General features: G+C 46.3%; 1 protein-coding gene across 1 annotated transcript in view; it reads left to right on the top strand.

Annotated features, from left to right (window-relative positions):
- Window positions 1-4354: 4354 nt before the first annotated feature.
- Window positions 4355-20742, top strand: part of ABAT (4-aminobutyrate aminotransferase) — a 39202-nt gene continuing 22814 nt past the window's right edge. Inside the window, exon 1 of the mRNA XM_083585275.1 lies at window positions 4355-4452. The gene's annotated coding sequence lies outside the window, so the exon portion shown is untranslated. The remainder of the gene's footprint in view (window positions 4453-20742) is intronic.

The following is a 20742-nucleotide window of genomic DNA, read 5'->3' as shown; positions in this document are numbered from 1 at the left end:
TAATTTGCGCCCCCTAACCCGTGGATTTGCGCCCCCTAACCCGTGGATTTGCGCCCCCTAACCCATGGATTTGCCCTAACCCCAGATGTTGCGCCCGGTGCGGCCCGCCCCCCCTGCACCCCCCACGCTACGCCACTGTGCACTGGGGCACTCCAGCACTCTACCACGTCATTCTGCATCCCATGTAGAATAGCTCTCCGGTTCCGCCATATTTTAGTAAACAATAAATTTAAGACTGGAGGTCACATCTCTTCTGAAATCCAGGTATGAACGAAGAAATTCTCCCCACAATCAGGAACCTCTGCAATAATCAGGGTTTTTGATCTTGAGAATCAGACCTTCATCAGACCTTCTGCACTCAGCCTGGGAATTCTGAGTAGGGCAGACATGCCCAGTGTATGTGGGGAGATCAAGGTGCGCACAACTGCTTTCACTTCCCAGTTTAAGCCCTGACACTAATTTTGAATGTGCAAATAGAACTTACGACGACACGGCCCTGTTTCTATGCTGTGTTCATGTGAACATTAGCAAAAGGGTAGATACATTCCACTTTTGCTCAGTATGCTTTTGCATCCGTTAGAGAGGACTTCTCCTCTTGAAAGTAGGGCAGAGGAGAATTCTGGGATACTCTGATTCAGCTTCACTTTACCATGAGCTTTGTTTTTGGAGAATACCCTTGTCTGTGCGTATGCACGATTCAGAAATATGGCACGCCCTCCTGAATAAGCTCTGCAAGGATTGCCTTGATGTCAGCCTGATTGGTGGCAAGTGACCCCTTGTGTGATTGGCTCTCACACCCTGTATCGCTTTCTAGGTCACCCTTTGTTTGCCAGTCGGAAGACTCCTGCTGTGTCCCTCTTCAATTGTTCTCAGGCTTCTTCCTCCTTGCTGTCTGCCTCACTCCCCTCACTTGTAAACATAGCTACCCTGGCCTCTCAACATTGCTCCCTACTTACTACAGAGGAGTTGCCTCTCCAAATTCCAAATGCTTATCCTATTCGGGAGACCCCATGCCCACATGCACAAGTGGATCTGAAGATGCCACGAATGAACTTGGGATCTTTTGCATGCAAAGCAGATGTTCTTCCACCAAGCTAGATCACTTCTGCAGTCTCCAGGTAGGAAAAGCTCGTGTCTGGAACCCTGGAGAGCCTCTGCCAGTTACCAACAATACTGAACTAGACAGGCCTGTCCTCGGTATAAGGCAGTTTCTCATTTCCCTAGGAGCTGCAGGGAAAAACTCACATAGGACCCAAAGACAGGAAAGGCTATGCACTGTGCCTGGACATGTGAGTTTGGAGAGTTGTGAGCCAGTGTTCTGCAGTCCTTGGAGGCACATGGAAAGAGAATTTCACACTAACCAGACCAATGGTTGGCTGAAAAGCTCTGTTACACTTGCTAAAGGCCATTTGAAGATACAGAATCATAATTGTAGAGTTGGAAGGGACCCTGAATTATTATTATTATTATTGTGGAACGCCCTCCCATCAGATGTCAAAGAGATAAACAACTACCTGACATTCAGAAGACATCTTAAGGGAAGGTTTTAATGTATGACATATTAGTGTATTTTTGGTCTTTGTGGAAGCCGCCCAGAGTGGCTGGGGAAACCCAGCCAGATGGGCGGGGTACAAATAATAAATTATTACTATTATCTAGTCTTTGATGTTGGCTGAAAAGCAGGCTATTCAGGAACACTGCTGCTCTAGCAAATTCTACCTTTTTTTTCTTGCTCTCATTGGTCAGGAAGAGACCTGAGCAGAGACCTCAGCTCTCCCTCCTCCCTTCAACTCACCCAATTTGCCTGTCATTCCTTTGAAAATCTCAGCAGAGCTGTTTTCCCAGAACGCTGCCATCTTTAATTGTACATCATGCACTTAAACTGTGCTGGCATTTGATACGTAGCATGATTAAAGATGTCAGCCCCCCCCCGGGTATTAATGCTTCGGCAGGAGGATTTGAAGAACTAGGCTGGGACAATGAAGATAATACAAGAATTGAAGGCAAGGTGAAGGAAATGAAAAGGGGAAAGGCTTCTGGGTCAAAAGAGCATAATGTTATTTAACACTCAAATCTAGAAAGCAGAGAGAGTGGCAAGCAATTGGTTATTGGCAGCAAGCTCAGATTGAAAGCTCTAACTGAGCTAGAATAGACACAATGGACCTAAATCATGTCAATTAAATAGGTCTACTCTGAAACGTCAATAATTCTTAGAAATGGTTTTAGTGGATGTATAAATTCATGGAGGATAAGACCCTCGATGGTTTACTAGCTATGATGGCTATGCTCCGCCTCAAAGGTGAGTCGCAGCAGTGCTTCTGAATACCTGCTGCTGGAAACTGCAAGGAGAAGGTAGAGTCCTGCTTGTGGTTTGCCCTCGGGCACCTGCTTGGCCACTGTAAAAACAGGATATACTGGATAAGATGGGCCATTAGCTTGGTCCAGCAGGCTCTTCTTTTGTCCTTATGTTGAAACAGGTATCAAATATTCAGTGAATATTTGTGTGGGAGAATACTGTGGGAATACGGAACATCAAAATTTGTAGAGGAGGATTTTGAAAGTAACTTTCCATAGAATCATAGAATGGGAAGGGATCCCATGGGTCATCTCCCTGCAATGCAGTAATTCTGCCCACCACAGAATATCCCTGGGTGGGCTCAAACCACCAACCTTCTGGTTAACAGCCAGGTTCACTGACCCATTGCACCAGACATTGACCTTGTTTCTGCTCTCTGTCCAGGTTGGCTATTTCTCAAATTGCCTACTGCTTTTCTTTGTAGCACCAATTGCATAATCTGGCATTAGGAGGATCTAATCAGAACAGCTGGCAAGGTTACAAGAGGACGTGTCATCGTGCACTTATTTACTATCTTTTACTAGCAGGGCCAAGTTCCTGGTTGCTAAATTTCAGCTATAAAAAAGGGCATATCTGAGCAGCCAGCCAGCCCGTGCACCAATCTGTGTTTTTATCACTGATATGCTGTGAAGAGCAGAATTCCATAAGAACATCAAGTACTGGTTTGTCGATTCAGACCAAGGTTTCTGCTCGGAACACACTTGGGTTCAATGGATGTAATTAAAGTAGGATTGCAATCCTATCCCCACTTACTTGCGAGTAAGCCCCATTAGGCCCCTTCCAAATATCCTTCTGATGTTTGTGATTATTTGTGCTCATGAGAGCATGGGGTGGTTATACTTGATCCTGCCTTGAATACCATTTGCGTCTGCAAAAGTTTTGGGGTGGATTTCTTGATTTTTTTCTTTCCAGTCAATGCATGAACTGCAGCTGCCTGCTGATATCCTGTAACTGCAGGAGAGCTACAGTTGGCAGAGAGGTTTCGTAATCAATCTGTCTTCCCAGGAAGCTCTAGGAACTCCAGCTGGGGCTGCAGGGGTGGGGGGAGGAATTGTGGTCTAATAACTCTCAACACCCTTAACCCACTTTAGCTCCCAGAATTCTCTGGGGGAAGGAGCCATCCAGCGGTTCTCAACCTGTGGGTCCCCAGATGTTGTTGGATTACAACTCCCATCATCCCTGAGCTCTGGCCTTGCTAGCTAGGGGTGATGGGGGTTGTAGTTCAACAACATCTGGGGACCCACAGGTTGAGAAAGGCCATCATAGCGATTTAAAATGTGTGGGGTGAATGTGGCAAATGCTTCCAACGGAACACAAAATTTACACATTATTCTCTAAATAAATTACCTCTCAGTGAGTTATGTATATACAGTGGTACCTTGGGTTAAGAACTTGATTTGTTCTGGAGGTCCGTTCTTAACCTGAAACTGTTCTTAACCTGAAGCACCACTTTAGCTAATGGGGCCTCCCGCTGCCGCTGCGCTGCCACTGCACGATTTCTGTTCTCATCCTGAGGGAAAGTTCTTAACCTGAGGTACTATTTCTGGGTTAGCAGAGTCTGTAACCTGAAGCATCTGTAACCTGAGGTACCACTGTACACAGAATGAAGGGGGCAGGGGAATAGACAGTTCCAAGGGAGGGTGGGAGATCTGATGCAGGTAGACTTGAGCCTGATACTTCCTCTGCGTTTCAAAAGAAATGGTACCACTGTTAAAAACTGCCCATCCCCAAGGGCTGATCAAAGGGACCACCTGTCACGGTCTCAGAGGCAAACCCCATCCGCCTGCCTGCCTCCCTCCATCTCGCCCACCCACGTCCTTTAGATTTACCCTCTTTCCTCCCAACCGCACAAAACAACTCTTCCCCTCCCCTCCTCAGAGGAGGGGTGTGTCGCACTCGGTTCCTCCCATTGGCCGGCGCCGCAACGGAGAGGCGAAAGCTCGGCTCCGATTGGCTGCGGCGCGTTCGGCGAGCGGGCCAGCTGCGATCCGCCCTCCCGGCTGCTCAGTTGCAAGCAGGGGACCGCGGCGGCGGCGCGGCTAGACGGGGGCGAAAGCGGCTGAGGTCGGAGCGAGCCGGCGTTTGCCTGGAAAGCGGTGAGTAGGGGGAGGGCTCTGCTTTGCCGCTCTTCCGCTTATCTCGGGAAGGAGGCGAGAAGATAGCCTCCATTTTATACCTACCTGTGAACAGGATAGATAATAATTAGGAGCAGCAACCCCTTCCCTTCAGTTCTTAATACAGTAGACGGGGTCTTTATGTAATCCCTTTTAAGCAATTTATTTTCTTTCCCTTTTATCTATTATTGCATCCTGCTTCTCCCATCTTTTTTTTTGGGGGGGGGGAGGGAGGGGACATCAATGTGCCTCCCTGATCTACTGGGGATAACCTTTTCCAGTATTGCCCCCTCCCAATCTCTTTATTGCGTCCTCTTCTCGGAGATCTCTGGTTCTGTCTGGTTTCTCTTCCCAGTCGCTCTCTTCGACCTCCCCCATTTTAGTAGGGAGGCTTCTTATTAGCCCTCTTCACCTCCCCCCCCCCGATGTTTCTACCTCTACAACATCCTGCCCCCTCAGCCTCAACCCCTTACGACAGTGATGGCCAAACTTGGCCCTCCAGCTGTTTTGGGACTACAGTTTCCATCATCTCTGACCACTGGTCCTGTTAGCTAGGGATGATGGGAGTTGTAGTTCCAAAACAGCTGCCACCACTGCCTTACGGCCTTTCTCGCCACCCGCCCCTCCTCCAGTTCCATGTTGAACTCTCCCCATCATTCCCATTGTGTGGGGGCGTTTCCCTTCTTAATCTGTTTCCAGAGCCACCCCTTAATGTCCTGTCCCCCATTTTTCTTCTAGGGAACTACCGGTAATCCTCCCCTCCCCCCCAAAAAAACCCTTTCTTGAGGACACAACTTCACTTCGTCTCTATCATTTCCCCAAATCTAGCCTATCCTTCTTAGGGAATCTCATCCCACTTCACACCACATCCCATTTTCAAGGAACCTTCCCCACTGGTCTAATTTTGGGGGAACGATTTCAATTCTGACAATGCCCAGTATCTCTTGTGAGCCTTTCCAGGTGCTATCATAGTAAGAACTTCAGAAGAGCTTCTGGCTTCTGGACCAGGCCAAAGACCCACGTGGTCCAGCATCCTGTTCCTATAGTGATTGAGCAGATGCCTGGGGGAAACTCGCAAGCACAACCTGAGCACAAGACCGCTTTGCTTTCCTGTGGTTTCCAGCAACTGGTATTCAGAAGCATTGCTGCCTCTGACTGTGAAGGCCAAGCAAGCCATTGTTTCTAGTAGCCAATGACAGTCTTATCCTCCATGAATTCATCAGCACCACCAGCATCCTGACTTGAGCATCTTTGCTCCTCTCCATCCCTCCTGGATGGTCCTTCTTTCCTGAGGAACAGGAAGCCGATTCAGACCAGCCAGACAGCCTCTACCCAAGAATAACATTCTTAGACGCCTTCTGTAGTTTGTCTTGGACACCCTTCCCATCACCACTCCCAGAAATTTAAAAGTTCAATTGTATTATCAAAACAAGCAAACGGTTTGGGCAGGTTCACATTGGAATTTGTGCTGCAAGCTTTTCATCAGCTTCATCGGTGGATTAATCAGCTACTCTTGTAGGGGGCTGTTGCCATCAGTGAAGGAATATTTTAATCAGGGAGTTTTATTCTGTAGCAGTTTTGGTTCTGGTTTGTTAACCATCCTGCCAAGGGACTCTAAGGATGTCCTTTTAGCAAATGATTGGCAGGTTTTGTTTATCAAACCTGCGAGTGCTTATGAAACTTAACCAATTAACTACTTGAAAGGCAAGTGACTAACTAAAATAAACCCACCCATTTCATGCAAGTCCAAAATATGTGACTGTTTTTTAAATGGAACTGTAGAGTTTGAAGAGGTCAAAGGGTGATAAAAACCAAGCTGCTAACCAATTTTGACCTGGGGTAAAGTTCCTTCTACATATCTCATATTCTGCACTCAAAAAATTTAAATAAATCAAAACTCACCAGCAAAGATACTGGGAGACAGATAGCCAGGCACTAAAGTCCCAACCTCTGACCCCCAGAATTTATTTTGGAAGTCTTGAGGACTAGCGACCTTTTTTAAAAAAAGAGAGAAAGAAAGCTTAGATTCCAAAGGATGATGAATGCTGTCCCCAGGGCTGATTACAACACTTGTAGAACATACCCAGCCCAGAGAATCTTGTGTCCTTATCTTCTGTAGTTACAGAAAATGTAGCATTTGTGCTCATCTTTTCTTCTCAGATTGCCCCCCAACCCACACTCAAAAGACCGTAGCCAAATCTTGAATTTGATGGGAAGAGCCTGACGACAAAAAAGAAGCAGGAAGCACATCATTTTCTGCACTGTGTTGTATCCAACCAAGTCCTACTCAAATTAATGAACCTAAGTTAGCCATGTCCATTAATTTCAATAGGTTCACTCTGAGTATGATTAGCATTACCACTGTTCGTTTGTTTGTGCTGTGTGTTTCCATCCTAAAACCTCCCTTTTGTGGCAGGTGATCAGTTTTTGATCACCCACTTGCTCCTGACCCAACACTCCTCCAAATCCATATTTGCACCTGGGGAGAGGGTTGCAAAGCCCCCTGTGAAATGACGCTCTCTTTGCTCTCCTCACTGTGTCCATTCCCTTTCTTTTTCTGCCCCACCCCCACTCTGTTTTCCTTGCCATAAATGACTGTTTGTATCTCTGTCCCCTTATGTAAGAAAATCTCTTGCCTTCAAAAGATCCCAACCAGTTTCAACCTTGGGGAGTGGGACTTACATTCCATTCAAGTACTCCCTCCTATCAGCTGCTTTTATCGTGGCTGGTTTTCCACGATTAAGGCCTTCTTCTTCCAGGGATTGTCAGTCGTGAGCAGTTCTTTGACTGGTGTTGGTTTGATGTTTTGAAAAGGGGTTGTGGGGTGGGTTCATGCATTCTAGGGACTGAAGCAGCGACTGGAAGGAAGAGAGCATTGCTGCGATTCTCTGAAAATTATGACAATAAATTCTGCTGCATTTCTGCAGAAAGGGGTCTTGCAAAGGAGCCCTTATCCCTTCTCTTGCCTGGTTGGGACCAGAAACAGCCCTCCTGTTCCTTCCCCTCTCCCTTCCCTGTAGGTGGTTTGGTTTAATTTTAATTTGGGGAGGTGGGAGGAGGAAAGCTTTCCTAGCAGTGGACGGTAGAAAGATCCTGGATAGCAGGCAGCACGTTATAAGGCCATATATCAATTATCTTCCTATAGCCATGTTATCATCAAACAAAGCAGTTCCGCTTTGCTCTTCTGTGCTGAGTCATGTTTAGGTACTGTTTAATCGATTTGCTGTTTCAGCATAGGGAATTCGCCTTGCGCCGAATCGTGCCGTTTTTTTACACCAGGCTGGTGAGCACAGGCAGTGGTGGTCCAGGGTAGCAGCCTGAGACCTGGTCTTTCCCATCACCTGCAGCAAAAGGGGTATAGAATCACAGAATTGTTGAGTTGGAAGCGCCCCCCACAAGGGTAATCTAGTCCCAATACCCTGCAATGCAGGAATCCGAGCTGAAGAATCCCTGACAGGTGGCTATCCATACCCTGTTTAGAAACTTCCAGTGAAGGAGAGCCCACTAACTTCTTTGGGAGTCCGTTCCATTGTCGAACATCACTTATCGTCAGAAAGTTCTTCCTAATGTTTAGTCTGAATCTCCTTTCCTCTCCTATGAATCCATTGGCTTGGGTCCTACCCTCTGGAGCAGTAGAAAACAAGCTTGCAAGGCTGAAATGCGCCCTTGAACCGATAATAACTCTTGGTTGCATGAGTGGAGGATAGGGAGGGTTGCGAATGTGCCTTGAAACTAGCCTACTGTACAAAGTAAAATTTACATGTTGCTCTGCCCCCCATCCTTTGCCTCTGGCCCCACTTGCACCCAGCATGTGGCCCCTGGCAAATTGCCCAGAAGGGAATGAGGCTGAAAAAGACTCAAAGACACGTTCCAGCCAGGCAAAAACCCCTTGGGCCAATGAGAGGTGTGGTCTGCAGAGAAGAGGTGGAGCCTGGAGAGAGGTATAGAGAGCCACATATACGCTCCAAGCCCGAGGTCCTCCTCCCGATGACTTTGCAGCCAGCCAGCTGAATTCTTAAATTTTGCCGGGTGTATTTGCCTAGGAAGTTCCAGTGGAACAGCATGCAAAGTTTTCTCAGCCAAATGAGGTGATGTGTTTGCAGCAGCTGCCTGCCACTTTGTGCCACTGTGCAAAACACCACGATTGCATCTGTTCCCCAGGGGCGGCACCTGTTCTTTGCTTGATCCTGTTGCCGGTGTGGGAGGGAGGGGCTGCAGTTCCTGCAGGTCAAGGCCTGGGCTTAGCAACTGCTGATTCCCAGCTCTGAAGGAATAATGATGGCAATTACGGTGATCTTTGGAACAGGAGAGGTTGCCAGTTGGCTTTGTTTGGCAGAAATGAGCTGCAGTTTAATTTGTACTCTGATCTGCAGAAGACATGAGCTGCTTGTGTGCATATGCAGATGGACTGACACTCTAGGAACATAGGAACAAGCTGCATAATACCAAGTCCTGCATTGCAGAGGGTTGGACTAGATGACCCTCAGGATCCCTTCCAATTCTACCATTCCATAATTCTGTGATTCAGGCCAGTGGCCCATCTAGCCCAATATTGTTTACACCAGAGGTTTTGAGTCCACGGATCCCTTGACCAACTACCTTCTTTCTGCGACACCCCTGTGGGGCTCAGGAGCCATCAGTTATGTCACCCCTTGCCTGCAAAGCTGGCAGCCCCTCACCCTTTTTGGAACACCCTCCCTTGTGGAGTGTTCCCTCAGCCTCCTCTCCCTGGGAATCTTCTGGGCAGCCACTGCTGCCACCCCTGGTCTCTGAGCTGCGCCCCCCCCGCCCCAAAGAGAGGTGCCGCTCCTCACACTGCCCCACAGAGGCCTGGGACTTGTCTGTCCATTCCCAACAGCAAGGGCTGGTGGACTGGCTGGCTGGGCTCCCTTGCCCGCTTACTTGCTTACTCTAAGGCTGCTTCAGCTCCTGGAAACCAGTACCCCTTGGCCAGCCCCAGAGACACCATTTGCTTGCGGAACTTGTAGCCAGGGGGGCTTCAACAAACAGCCATGCAAGCCTTTGGGGGGCAGAGACACTAAAGGGCATCAGAGGAGGGAGGGAAGGAAAGAGGGATGGAGCCCAGTGTTGCCCGCGGCACCCCTGACCATCATTCACGGCACTCTGGTTGAAAACCACTGGTCTACACTGACAACAAGCTGTGGCTCTCTGGTAGGGGACAATTCCCAGCCCTACCTGGAGAGGCCGTCGGGGATCGAACCAGGGACCTTTCGCATGCATGGCAGATATTCTACCCCTGAGCTATGGACCTTGCCTTGTCATAGGAAGCTGCCTTCTGCTAAGTAACAGCTTTAACCCGAAGTTGGGGTTGCTTTTAAATGAGTGTTACCATTGAGATAGAGCTGAAGAGTTGAAGTCCACAACATCTGGAGGGCAGCACATTGGTAAAAAAAAAAAAAAAGAGGTAAAGGTAAAGGACCCCTGACAGTTAAGTCCAGTCACAGATGGCTCTGGGGTAGTGCTGTGTTAACTGGACCAATGGCCTGTCTTGGTGTAAGACAGATCTCGATAGGCCTCTTGCCTGGTCTTCTGTGGCAAGTAAGGGTTGCCAATTGGTGGGCCAGAAGCAGTTCTTTTAAATTATCACATACACACACATTCCTTTGGGGCCATTGAGGATTAGCAAAATTAATGTGTGGTCAGCAGAGGCTGGTTTAAAACACTCTCACACAGAATTATTAAATATTAGTAACTTTGGGCAAACTGGAATGGTTGCTGTGGGGATAGAACATGCAGATTCACCATTTTTGTTCTGAGGTGGTGTTTGGGTTTGAGGACAAACACTTTTTCCAAAATCTTTCAGTCAGAAAGATCTTTGCAGGCAGAAGTCTGCAGCCAACAAAGAAATGTTTGTATGGGTGACTGGCTGTTAAGTGCCATGATAAAGCAGTGTGTCTTGTTTTGCCTGAAAGGCTTGAAATGTCTTTGGGTCCAAAAGTGCTCAGCTTAGTTTCATCTCTGGTATAATGCATGTGTATCTGATGTATGTGTTTATCTAGATGTAGCTTGCATAGACCTGGGAGTCCTGCGTATTGTTATATGACTATGTGTCTGGCCGGCTAAACCAGGTGAGGGTAGCCAAGGGGTCTCAAACCCTCAGTGAGTTAGGGACTTGCCCTGCATGTGAAGACAAGCTCAGGCAGATGAACGGACAAGACCAATAGTGGGTCCAGTGGTCAAGAAGGTGGTTTCTGTACATGAGGGGCAGATGAGGCTCATCAACTTGGGAAGGTAGCCCATCTAGGAGAAGGAAAACTGATCTTAAACCTCTGCTGCCTTGTGGCTATACTCCTTCATGAGAAAGGATTTGGGAGTAAACCCCAGGGAAAAGTCTGTACCCACTGCCTTGTGGGACATCTTCAGTTAAAGCATCCATGACAAGTGGCCAACCAACCTCTGCTTGAAAACCTCCAAGGAAGGAGAGTCCACAACCTCCCAAGGGAGACCGTTCCACTTTAAAGCAGTCCAAGTTCATGGCCGACACTACACCCTATGGGAACAATTCCAGGGTTTATTTATGCAGTGTTGGTCCCAAATCTTCTAAGATTTCAGCTTCCTCAGGCTCTGAATAGCCTGCCTTGCACTGCCTACAAAAGGAGGTTGCGTTAGTACGGTAAATTGTAACAGCTTTCTGTCTTTCGTTCTCATTAGAATGCTTAATTCCACAGTGTCTTAGAATTGCATCAGCCGTGAATACTGGTCATTTATCATAATAAAGGGATTGATTGAGTGATTGGTTGCATCAGGTGAAATGGAGCCCAGTTAACAAAAAGGATGCCCCATAATAAACTTGTTAGATTTTAAGGTATTGCAAAACTCTCTGGAAATGTCTTTAGAATTGTTGCTATTCTGAGTAGTTTAGCAACAGTGAAGTCGCTGGGAATTGAATTTACACTCTTCATCAGCATGGTGTCCTCCCAGATGCCTCTGAAATTTAACTTCCATCATCCCTGACCATTGGCCGTGCTGGCTCATGAGAGTTGGAGTCCAACAACATTTGGAGGGTGTTGATTCTATCTGCAGAGGAGTGAGCAGGTAGCTGCTAAAACAGAGATTTTTTTTCCCCTTTCTTTTTTAGCAGGGACGTTCCATGGAATTTGCTGAACTGAGCAGGATTTAACTCCCCACTCATCAGTTGATAAAAGTAGCAGTTAAATCCTGCTGCTTTGGCTGCATACCCTTCCTCTGTGCTGGGAATGGGTGCACAGCCAATGTAGGATTTAACACCATCCTCCTACCCATCAGTTGATGTCATGGGTTTTGTCAGCTGGTGGATGTGGTTTGGGGAAAATGGGTTTGCAGGCCAGAGGTTCCCCAGCCCTGGGACAGATGAACCCAAGGAGCTACCTTAGTGTAGGACAGCTTCTTGTGTAGCTCCATGCTTTCTGGCATTAGGAGAAACTGGGATAAATGTCCCCCCCTGTGCACTGTTCCAAATTGTGTTAATCCTCACCCACGTTCCCTTCTCGGTCATTTCTTTCTTGTTCCAGTGCCTGGTTTTATGACTGCTTGCAGAGTGGGGAGGAGATGCCTGACTGTTAAATCTGGTCAAAAGTCATAAAGGGAGCCTTGTCTTCAGATTAAAAAAAGAAGAGAAAAGAATAAACCCCAATCAATAATTGTGCTTTGGGGCCAGATCTTGCAGTCACACTGTGGAACTTCAGCCTCTGATCAACTCATTAACTCTGTGCCGATGGTGTCAGCCAGGAAGTCGAGCAGCTCGGATTGCGGGATTCTCTTAGCCAGGTCTATTAACTTTGCAGAAATCAATAATAATAATAAAATCGCTGCAGATGAACCTCGCGGTGCGGCACGTCAGTTTCATAAAAGCAGCTGAGGACCGTGGCGCTTGGTGGATGCAGCTCCTCAGTTGGGACATTTCCTCCCCTGAGACAATGCCAGGTGAACCTGATGGGATCCATTCTCTTGAACCCTGTGCAACCACAGCTAGGCATCTAATGCAGCAGCTGCCTCTCTGGGATACCACCAGGGAAGGGGTCACTAAACCCTGGCCCTCCAGATGTTGCTGAACTGCCAATCTTAGCAATTTGTGCTGCTCAGTGTTCAGGGATGATGGGCATTAGGAACATAGGAAGAACATAGAAAGCTGCCTTAATCATGAACGTTTATTTCAGTGGGTCTGCTCTAAATTTGACTAAGGTAGGATGCAGCCCAGGGGTGGAAAGGAGAAACAGAAAAACCAAAACTTGCAGATTTATCCCTCCTTTTCTGACACATAGTTGGATCATAGAGACCCTGAGGATCATCTAGCCCAACCTGAATATGCAACTGTCCCATATGCGACTCGAACCTGGCATTATCAGTACCATACTCTAACCAAATGAGCTATGCTTGATAGGCATGAAGCATCGTTGGGAAAGGGCTGTAGCTCATTAGTAGAGCATTTGATTTGCATGTGGAAGGTCCCAGATTTAATCCCCAGCACCTCCAGGTGGGAAAGGGAATTTCCCGTCTGCTGCCAGTCAGTGTAAACAATACTGAGCTAGATAGACATAGGAAGACTTCTACCAAGTCAGACCGTTGTCTGTCTAGCTCAGTATTGTCGACACTGACTGGCAGCAGCTCCCCAGGTTTGGGACAGCGTTCTGCTCCAGACCTACCTGGAGATGCCAGTGAATGAACCCGGGACCTTCCGAATGCAAAGCAAATGAGCAATGTTGTTGCCCAAAACATTTGGAGGTTTTTGACCGATTAGCCCATCAATCAAATGTTGCATCCCTTGATGGGTTTGAGGGTATAGATGTTTGGGGTGTAGATGTTGATATGTTCCGGCTTTTCTTTAAAGGTAAGACCTACTATGTGAGCATAGGGGTCTCTTAGGTCCAGAGGCAGAACTTAAATCACTCTAGGTTGGTTTTTTTTAAATTTTTTTAATGTTACCTCATTTGAGAGCGCTTGCTTTTGAAATGATAAACCAAATGCGGCAGCAGTTGTCCTGCTTGGTTTGTCTTCTCCTTTGTGACGCTGATGTGGCCTCGTTGGGTCGCTTGCAGGCATAACTGATGTGCTTCCATTTGACATTTTCATCTCTGTCTCAAGAGGCTGCCGTTTATTTATTTATTTATTTATTTATTTATTTTTATTAAAGGTTTTGTTGATTTACAAAAGTGTGCAATGTCTCTCGTGGTTTTTTCCCCATGTAACATTTTTACAAATCACTTTCATTTGTTGAGACATTAGGAAGAAAAGGGGGAAAGAGGTGGAGGGAGGGAAAGATGGGTGGGGGTGGGCTTGGGTGGCAATGTTTCTATTTTATTTACTATATGTAGGGTTTGGTGTCAGCGTTGCTTGTGCAGGTACTTTAATGTACTTGCAGGTACATTGCAAGGGGCAATGTTGGTGGTGAGAGAGGTTGGGGTTGGCCTAGGGTGTGGTTATTCATTTGTGGTTGGCTGTGGTGGTCTTTGTTTTCATGTGCGAGTGGGGTGGGTGGGTGTTTTGGATCAGGTTAGCCATATTGATTTGTATGCTGTTGGTGGATTTTTGTCATTGTGTTGTTGGGCTGTTTATGTGATAAAGGGGAGCCATACCGGGGTGAAGGTGTCTTCTTCTGTTTGTCCCCATGTCAGTTTCAGTTTATTGGTTAATTTTTCTAGTAGGGCTGTTTCCCATACTATTTGGTACCATTGGTCCATGCTTACTCCTGACAGGTCTCTCCAGTGTCTGGCTATGATGCTTCTGGCTGCTAAAAGTAGGTGGGTTATGAGTTCTTTGTGGTGTAAGTGGGCATTATTGTCTTGGAAGATGTTTAGTAAGGCCAATTCTGAGGTGACTTCTAATACTTGCTTGATTATTTTACTTATTTCTCATATGGTTGTTGTCCAGAATGGTTGGATTTTGGGGCACTCCCACCACATGTGGAGGTATGTGCCTGTGGAGGTGCACCCTCTCCAGCATTTTGGTGAGGTTCCTGGGTGTATTATCGCTAGTTTTTTGGTGTTAGGTGCCACCTGTAGGTGAGTTTCAGAGTAAGTTCTTTTCTTTTCGTTGATATGGATTTAAAGGGGGGTTTAGACCACATTTTGGTCCATTGAGTGTGGTTAATCTCATAGCCTATGTCATCCTCCCATTGTTTTTTGATTGCGTCTAGGGAGTTTGTGGGATTTTGTAGTAGTATTTTGTATATTACCCTGTGTGTTCATCTTGGAATCTTGCAACCAAAGTCCCTGTCTCCCTGATTCTTTAGGGCAAATGGGATGGTGCCCTGCCTGCCTGCCGCCTTGCTTACGTCCCCAGTCCGGGAGGGTAACACTACCTGCCAGCTTCCCCCTCCTTCGTCTCAGTGTGGCTTTTGCGGAACTCAGCAGGGAGGAGGAAGATGGATGCTAAATGAGAATTAGTAGCCTCCACTTGTCATTGGCTCTAGCGCCACCTGCTGTTGGGCTCCCTGTCTTCCACCCTACCAGTCACAATGGTCACCAGCCACCCCTGCCTGACTCATGTTTTTGGATATAGAACTCAGAAAGGCTTGGTCTGGTTAGGTTTGGCTATCTTTTGGTAGGTTTGGTGATTCCCAAAGTGGGCAGTACCTGGTGGAATTACCTAGGGGGCACTGAGGCAAGGGGGCAGCAGGGGGCTGCTGCAGGTGTATATGACTATCCGACTTCAAAAAGCTGGCATCAGTGGATCATGTTCATCGGTTTTGTTGAATTAATTAAGCTAAATAACTGTAACCGGATTTTGGAAAAAATGTGCAATTAAGTGTTACTGTTTTGAATTGTATTCTGTTTTTTATCTTCCTTAGTGGGCCATGCAAACCGCTATTCTGAATAATGCCTTTTATAGGGTAGAGTATGCAGGCACTGGGGATGAGTTTATGAAACCAAGGGGGCATTGACCTGGAAAAGTCCGGGGATCCACTTATTTAATGGGAGATAAGAAGCATCACATAAGAGCTTTAAATTACTGTTGACTGCTGGAAATCAGCCTTGGAACATGGCAGGGAGACTGTGCAAGGCTGCAATTCTCAGCACCCTTAACAAACTGCAGTTCCCAGGATTCTTTGGAGGAAGCCGTGTGCTTTAAATGTATGGTACCTATGCAACGGGAGGTTACACCCACACCATATATTTAAGGCACATAGCTTCCCCCAAAGAATCCTGGGAACTGTAGTTTGTTAGGGAGCTAGAAAGAAATCGCTGCCGGCTTGCATCCCTACATAACACAGAAGACTTTGGGCCAAGAGCGTGGAGTTTATCCTGTTTTATTGCCACACCACTGTCCTTTCTAAAGCTACTGAATATTTTAATATTGCTGTGTAAGTTAGGGTTGCCATATTTCAAACAGTTGGAAGTTGTTGAGCTGCTGCTTCTTTTGCCAAAGTTGTTGAGCTTTTTGTACTTTTGCCCAAAGTTTTTGAGCTATTCTTGAGGAATATCTCAAAAAATGACACTGCCGGCATGGGTTGCCAAACGTCCAGGTTTTCCTGGACATTTTGGCGATTTCCGCTCAGACACTGCTTCTGAATGCAGTATTACGGATATGTCCAGGAAATTCCTGAAGAAATTTGAGGCTTTTTGCACTTTAATCTAATTTGCACTTTGCTACCTTTCCAAAGTCGTACTTCTCTTAGTTTTGTAAGAGAAGTTCTCTTTCAAAAAAAAAAAAAAAAGTGTACAAGCATAATGTGTGTGTTGGGGAAAGCGTGCATGAAAACAACACAGAAAAAATGGATTACAGTTAGGGGAAATCCCTTCCAAAGATGTGTAAATCAGGAGGAAATGGAACAAAAATGCTGGCAAATTTTCATTAGAGATTCCACGCCCCCCCCCCCCACAAAATAAACATACAAACTGATGTGAAAATGTGGCTAGCTGAATTTCAGATGGTTAAACAGAGAAATTAAAACTGGCCTACCCATTCTTACTGGGGTGTAAACAGAAAAAAAATTAACATGCATTCCAAAATATCCCCACCCAAAAAAATAATAATTCCCCCTTACACACTCTCACACACAGAAAAACCATAACGATTGAGCCATATATTTTCTGTGGTGTACTGATGACTGGACTAAGGTGCTGTCTCCTATCTAATAATTATACATTTCCTTGCAGATTTTCCCTGTCATTGGTTACTACAGCAACCGTATAGCGATAGCTCAGCTGAAGAGCTGTCTGGGTGATTTATGGCTCAAAAGACATCCCCCCGCAATCCCTTCCCTCTCATTGGAACACTCCTTGCGCTTGTATTCTTGCCCCACTGCGGGTGCCATGGCAACTTATTAAGAGGGGGGGGGTCACCTGAGGCTGCTGAATTTTCTCCTGGTGAGTAAGGCAAGAGCTGCGGTTGCTCAGACTTTGTTACTACAGCATCTTGCACCATGTATCTCTGCGCACACATCACACATCTGTGCGTGAGCAGAGCGTAAATGTGTACATATTAAATCTCCCATTTCTGGACTGTGAACTTTTCCATCTTGCAGAGGAAAGCTGAACTAAGGGAAGATGGCTGATTTTTTGTACACTAACGCATTGCATGCGGAATTTCATAGTACAGGGTCGCCCGGTGTTATTTTTATCCGAGGCTGGATAGGAAGGGGAAAGGTTTAGATAATATAGATGTTAGGGCAGGCTGGTTCGTGTTCTCTCTCTCTCTGTCTCTGTCTCTCTCTCTCACACACACACACACACTCACACACAGCATTAAGCAATGGCTTGTATGTCAGCCATATTTATTACCTATAGCTGCCGGCCTCTGCACAATAGACAATAACAAAATTATTGTTGTTCGTAATTATTATTTGTACATATTTGCTTATTTATTTGGTTTCTTGCCTTCAAATTTTTAAAATGCAATATTAAGAACAGTTAAAACGAATTACAGTCAAGAGAATAAGTTGGGAAATGTATATTCCTCAGCTGTTGAAGGCCAGAATCGAAGGTTTCATCTTCAGTATGTGGTGGAAACCACAGAATGAAGGTCCCAGGTATATCTCTGTATGAGGGGTGGGATTGTGCAGTTTAGGGGGCTGCCACACAGAATGCACCTTCCAGGCAGCCCCCCCCCCCGCCCGAGCTTATGCGGGTGGGGGGAACTACCCAGAGGGCCCCCTTCATCATTCTGAACGTAAAACGGCATGAAACAGAACAATGAAATGTTCAGCTTTGTTTATCGTTGCGATGCTAGCTACGAGAAAAGAATCTTAACATCTGTAATTTCAATCCAGATAGACCCATCAGCTGCACAGTTAACTCTCTCACATCCAACATACTTTTTCTTGAATATCTTAGCATTGACAGGAATTTTAAAAATGAAATAAATCACAACCATCAGACTTTGCAAATGGAATTTTTTTAATTAACTGTAGAAGGAACCTCCACCCCAAGGGTTTTTTTATACCCGGAGCATAATTAAACAGAGTGCACAATTTCGAGATTCAGGACAGGCCCCAGCACTCAAATAAAATCCAGTTATCTTTCCTCTGTCTCCCATCCCAGTAAGCATCATTAAACCAACGGAGAGGCATAGCTCTGGATTGTATTCAATGAAATGAACCCCGTGTTCACAGACTTGATTTTAAGTTTAGAAAATAACTACTGTACATAGACAAGGGACGCAGGTGGCGCTGTGGGTTAAACCACAGAGCCTAGGACTTGCCGATCAGAAGGTCGGCGCTTCGAATCCCCGCGACAGGGTGAGCTCCCATTGCTCGGTCCCTGCTCCTGCCAACCTAGCAGTTCGAAAGCACGTCAAAGTGCAAGTAGATAAATAGGTACCGCTCTGGAGGGAAGGTAAACGGCGTTTCCATGCTCTGCTCTGGTTCGCCAGAAGCGGCTTAGTCCTTGGTCCTGTTTACGGGCTTCCCAGAAGAGGCATCTGGTTGGCAAAGCCGGCCTGCCCATAAGGCGGGGTGAAGTGCCCGCCTCAGGCGGTGGAAGTGCAAGAGGCAGCGTTCTGCCCGTCCCACTACTTCTGCCACCAAGAGGGAAGCATGCAGCATCGCCACTCTTTTTTCCCACCCCCAGGAAGAGAAGCCAAGCAAGGGGCAATGCTTTGAGAAGTGCCCTGGTTCCCGCTGGCAAGAGCTGGGGCATGGCGGCAGTGGAAATGGATGGGAGGGGAGGGGAGGAAGGAGGTGGCAATTCAAGTTTCACCTCAGGTGGTGAAACACGGCAGGCTGGCTGCCCCTGCTGGTTTTTGTTGTTGTTTTTCTTTTAAGTGCTGAAAGAGGGCGGGGGGGGGGAGAGAGAGAGAGGAAGAGGAAGAATAAGCGCAAAAATACAAGAAGAAATAAATGTATAGGGTGGCGCTGTGGGTTAAACCACAGAGCCTAGGGCTTGCTGATCAGAAGGTCGGCGGTTCGAATCCCCTTGACGGGGTGAGCTCCCATTGCTCGGTCCCAGCTCCTGCCAACCTAGCAGTTCGAAAGCACGTCAAAGTGCAAGTAGATAAATAGGTACCACTCCGGCGGGAAGGTAAACAGCATTTCTGTGCACTGCTCTGGTTCGTCAGAAGTGGCTTAGTCATGCTGGCCACATGACCCGGAAGCTGTACGCCGGCTCCCTCGGCTAATAAAGCAAGATGAGCGCCGCAACCCCAGAGTCGGCCACGACTGGACCTAATGGTCAGGGGTCCCTTTACCTTTACCTATAACAAATATAATCAGTTACATTTCCATTATTTTATAGATATTTAAATGATATTATTGTCCTAATACATATATGATTATTAGTAACCTGCTGTATTCTGTATAAACTCTTTCCAAATGTTATCCAAAGTCTATGTCTTTTTTTCTTTTTTCTTTTTAAACGTATTTTTTATTAAAGATTTCTTGGTTTACAAAAGTATGTGCAATGTCTCTTTTTACAAGTTACATTTCCTACGGATCAGTTTCATGTATTGAGACAGCAAAGTCTACATCTTTAAACAAACTGTTCATATGTTGCAAGTGTTGTCACGTCATGAATCCATTGATTAAAGGGGATCAATACCTTTATTCTTCCAATTCATCAATACCAGTCTCTTGCAGGCCGCCCCTGCTGGTTGGCGACTGTGAGAACAGTATTCTGGACTAGATGGGCCATTGGCGTGATCTGGCGGCTCTTCTTATGCTACTAAATAGTGTGTAGAACACATGGGCATTGCAAGCAAGGATGTGCTTTATTCATTTGTAATAAATTACGCAACCCGGGAGCAATCGGCTGCAAATGTAGAAGCTTGGAATAGTGTTGAGCAAGAATCCTTGGATGCATCGTTGCAATGGGATTGGGTGACCCCAGCATGGTCCATGAGTCAGCGCATATCATTCGCTGAACTTGATCTGACCTGCTTTCCCAGCAGGGATGCATACCAAGACTCAGTGCGCCAGGAAAGGGAGAGATTTAATGATGGGATGGAGAAAGAATTACAAAACCCCTTTTCGCTTTAAGAGATTTGACTGCTTGTTTGGATAGATTCCACAGGGAGAGTTACATTCCCTGGGCCGTCTGTAACATGAAGGCGATTTGAGTGTCAGACAAAATAACCCAAGGAAATGCCTGCAACCTCTTCAGCTTTGTGTGTTGCCGTGGCAATTTATGACCTTTGCAATACTGTAAGAGGAAAAGCAGGAACTGCTAGCTAGGAGCTAAATAAAAGTTGCTATGTGCAAAACACAATACAAGAAGATCTCTCAAAATAAAGATGGTAAATTCCCACTGTCAGAAGTTAGCAAAAAAATTTTATCTTTTTCTAAAAGGTTTTGAATCTGGAATTGAAATTATTGATTGAATTCAGTCTGTGGAAGGAAAGAAGGAAAGTGGGCCATGAAGGGGGGGAGGGAAGCAACATAAGGGAACGATGCTAGCATTTCAATTAGTCTTTCTAAATTCTTTGCCCATTGTTAATGTTAATGCAAAAAGGAAGTGGCTTCAATGGGACAGCAGAGGCCAGATATACAGATTTTGAAAAACTTCCACAACGGGACAGGGATGAAGCCAGGGGCTGGGGGTAGGTATGTTCCTTTCATCAAATCAAAGTATTAACAGTATAATATAACATCAGTGTACATATTGAGATTATGTGCATTCTAACCAATCCTGGACGCAGCTCCCATTTACAGTGGTACCTCAGGTTAAGAACTTAATTCATTCTGGATGTCCGTTCTTAACCTGAAAATGTTCTTAACCTGAAGCACCACTTTAGCTAAACCGGTTTCCATCCTGGTTTTTGGGACGGAGACGGCTCTGGTTGCCCTAACAGATGATCTCCGTAGACAACTGGATCGAGGCGGGTCAGGACTGCTGATCCTTT

Source organism: Podarcis filfolensis (genome assembly GCF_964270895.1).
Source record: "Podarcis filfolensis genome assembly, chromosome: 14".
In the NCBI taxonomy this organism is placed as follows: Eukaryota; Metazoa; Chordata; class Lepidosauria; order Squamata; family Lacertidae; genus Podarcis; species Podarcis filfolensis.
The sequence above is the reverse complement of the archived record's forward strand: the minus strand, read 5'-3'. Positions and strand labels throughout refer to the sequence as shown.